This window comes from Dermacentor andersoni, chromosome 2 (genome assembly GCF_023375885.2).
Source record: "Dermacentor andersoni chromosome 2, qqDerAnde1_hic_scaffold, whole genome shotgun sequence".
NCBI classification, from domain to species: Eukaryota; Metazoa; Arthropoda; class Arachnida; order Ixodida; family Ixodidae; genus Dermacentor; species Dermacentor andersoni.
The window spans coordinates 197,228,926-197,233,102 of NC_092815.1; positions in this window are offsets into that span (position 1 = coordinate 197,228,926).

The window sequence follows — 4,177 nt, forward strand, 5'->3', positions numbered from 1 at the left end:
GAACAACGCGGTCTCCCACTGCTCTCTAGTCGTGTGTATCTTATTATGTGTGGGTCTCCGAGGGCAAGACCAAATCATATGTTATAGGTCCACCCTTTCTTGACAGTATCTGCATCTATGTGTGTAAAGGTCCGGGTAGTAGTGGTGGTAGCCAACCGAGTTCGGTTATATTGACACGTGTACTTGTCTTTATCGGGCGACACGTTTTGCCGCCTAACAAATGTTATCGCACAGCGCGGGACGCGCATGCATGTATCCGAAGTTTCTGGAAAGTTATCGATGCTTCTATCCGCTGTCTGTTGTCGCCGAACCTTGTGTTATCTGATTTCATCGCTTGACACGAATGGTGTAGATCTTTGTAGAAGGCATGCGGGTCCCAACGTTTAGTCTGGAACATTCGATGACTGCTCTATAAAAGCCGACGCGCTTGACCCGCTGATCAGATTTCGACGATCGCCGACCGTGTTCGCCGCTATCGTTGTGCTATAAGTGTAGCCTCTTTTGTGGGCACAGGTTCGCCCAATAAAAGTTAGTTTTGTGTTCCACAGTATTGCTACTGTGTTCTTTGACGTCACGACCACGTGACATCTGGTGGAGGTGCTTTACCTTCATGTACCGGACGCCCCCGACAAGCCGTAACTCAAGCCCGGACCGCAAAGACAACACCAGCGCCGTCCCGGAACATCGAGCAAGCCGCCGTCTTCAACAGCTGCCCCCGGAGCACGGACTGTTACCTGAGACCAAGAAGATTGTGCCCAAGGCAACTCCAATGGCAGCCCCAGCGTCCCCCATCGTGCTGCAGCAGCCCAGGGAACCACCGACGTTCCGCGGTTCCACATTTGAGGACCCGGAAAGCTGGCTGGAAACGTATGAGAGGGTCGCTAAATTTAACAGCTGGGCAAACGAGGACAAGCTGCGACATGTTTATTTCGCATTTTAGGACGCCGCCAGGACGTGGTTCGAGAATCGAGAAGCCACCTTGACGACGTGGGACCTGTTCCGAAGCGGCTTTCTGCAAACATTTACAAGCGTCGTGCGAAAAGAGCGAGCCCAAGCTCTACTGGAGACCAGAGCGCAGCTGCCGAATGAGACGATCGCGATCTTCACTGAGGAAATGAACCGTCTGTTCCGCCACGCCAACCCGGAAATGTCCGAGGAGAAGAAAGTCCGCCTGCTAATGCGTGGTGTAAAGGAGTAACTTTTCGGCGCAATGATACGAAGCCCACCGTCGACCGTAGAAGAGTTCCTTCGCGAGGCCACGAGCATTGAGAAGACACTCGAAATGCGGAACCGGCAATTCAACCGCCGCACGAGCTCGACAAACTACGCCGGAGTTCAGTCACTGGCCACCGACGACCTGCGCGAGACCATCAGGGCAGTTGTACGAGAGGAGCTTCAAAAGATCTTCCCTTCATCGCAACCTCAAGTGGCCACAGTCGCCGAAATTGTCAAAGAAGAAGTTCAGCGATCGCTCGGAGTTCCCGAGTTACAACCACAATCATCGCAGCCCCAGCTAGAAGCGATGACCTACGCCGCCGTCGCCCGCCGTCAAGGTCCCCCTCCACGACCGCGGCAGGGCCCTGCAACGCCGCAATTCCGTCGACCACCGCCGCCGCCGCCAGCGCGCCCACCCGTCGCCCAGCGCAGCTACCCGAGAAAGACAGACATTTGGCGAGCCCCCGACCACCGCCCGCTCTGCTATCACTGCGGAGAAGCCGGCCATGTGTATCGCCGATGCCCATACCGCGACTTGGGACTGAGAGGGTTCGCCGTCAACGCGCCGCGTCCACAGCTTGGAGAGCGCCCACGTGACATCGCCGACTACCTCGCCGCTACTCAATGGAGCCCTCGACGACCGTCCCGTTCGCCGTCACCAGGTCGCTACCTGTCGCCGCAGCACCGACCATACACCGGGCCAGCGCGGGGCCTCTCTGCGAGCCCATATCCGGAAAACTAAAAGCAGCAACCGATGGAGGTGCGGTTGCTGTTCGTCGAACTGACGAAGATCCTCCGCCACCGACGAAGACGACGAAGAAACGATCTCGACGACCTAATGACGACACGCCGCCGTCCCGAAGAAGTCGGGAAGCCAAGACTACACCGACGAAAGACGACTTGACGACGCGACGTTCCAGCTTCAGTTCAACACGACGCAGCCGTGATCCGACGCCAAGACCCAACTGCAACGCCAGACAAAGAACCACCGACCTTGACGTGCTTCTCGACGGCCACGCAGTCACTGCCTTAGTCGACACAGGGGCCGATTACTCCGTAATGAGTGGACACATCGCCGCCCAGTCGAAGAAAGTTAAGACTGCATGGGAGGGTCCCCAAATTCGGACCGCTGGAGGACACCTCATTACGCCAACTGGAATCTGCACGGCAAGAATTACCGTTCATGACCGGACTTACCCTGCAACCTTCGTTATCCTCCAACAGTGTTCGCGAGATGTCATTCTCGGCATGGACTTCCTGAACCAACACGGCGCAATCATTGACCTGAAGTCGAAGTCCATAACGCTGTCGGAAGATCAAGTGATATCGTCGGAGAGCTCTAGTAGTCACCGTGCCTTAAGTGTGCTCGAAAGTCAAGTCAGCATCCCGCCTCGCTCCAGCATTGTCATTTCCGTAGGCACCAAAACGCCTGCCGACGTAGAAGGCGTCATCGAGGGTGACCAACGTCTACTGCTAGACCGTGAAATTTGCGTCACAAGAGGGATCGCTCGACTGCATGGAGGAAAAACTGAAGTGTTGCTGACAAACTTCAGCCAGGAGTTCAAGCACATCAACAAGGGCACGACGATCACGTACATCGAGGAAATTCTGGAAACCAGTAATGCGTTTGTCCTCTCGGATTCCGCCGCATCTACCCCGACGACCATGGTTCCCGAACCAGACTACGACATTAATCCAAGTCTCTCCGTGATTAAGCAACAGCAGCTCAAAAGTCTGCTCCAACGATACAAAGGTAGCTTTTCGACGTCATCGAGGATTCGACAAACAGCAGTCGCCAAGCATCGCATAATAACCGAGGAGAGCGCTCGACCACTCCGACAGAGCCCTTACCGAGTTTCGCCGCGAGAACGTGAAGCTATAAGAGAACAAGTCGAAGAAATGCTGCGCGACGACATCATCCAGCCGTCGAAAAGCCCGTGGGCATCCCCTGTTGTCTTGGTGAAGAAAAAGGACGGCACCTTACGTTTCTGCGTCGATTATCGTCGACTGAACAAAATCACAAAAAAGGATGTATACCCCCTACCACGGATAGACGACGCATTAGATCGGCTCTGCAACGCAAAATACTTGTCGTCGATGGATCTCAAGTCTGGCTACTGGCAGATAGAAGTCGACGAGAGAGATCGCGAAAAGACCGCCTTCATCACGCCAGACGGCCTCTACGAGTTCAAGGTCATGCCATTCATACTCTGCTCGGCGCCTGCAACATTCCAGTGCGTCATGGACACGGTGTTAGCAGGATTGAAGTGGCAAACCTGTCTTGTTTACTTGGATGACGTCGTCGTCTTCGCCGAAAATTTCGACGATCACCTTAGGCGGCTTGCGACAGTACTAGAGGCCATCAAGTCATCAGGGCTCGCTCTGAAGCCAGAAAAGTGCCTCTTCGCTTACGATGAGCTTCTGTTCCTAGGCCACGTCATCAGCAAGTCTGGAGTTCGCCCCGACCCGCAGAAGACAGCTGCCATTGCAAAGTTCCCGCAGCCCATCGACAAGAAGGCAGTGCGTAGATTTCTTGGCATGTGTGCCTACTACAGGCGATTTGTCAAGGACTTTTCACGTATCGCTGAGCCGCTGACACAGCTAACTAAATGTGACGTCGAGTTCAAGTGGGAAACGCCGCAGGCCGACGCATTTCAAGAACTCAAACGACGCATGCAGTCGCCGCCCGTACTTGCGCACTTCGACGAGCACGCCGATTCCGAAATCCACACTGACGCCAGTAGCCTAGGCCTCGGTGCCGTGCTAGTCCAGAGAAAAGATGGTCATGAACACGTGATAGCTTACGCTAGCCGGTCGTTGTCAAAAGCGGAAGGCAATTATTCTACAACCGAAAAGGAATGCCTTGCCATCGTTTGGGCTACAGCGAAATTTCGCCCGTACCTATATGGCAGGCCATTCAAAGTCGTCAGCGACCATCACGCTTTGTGTTGGCTAGCGAATT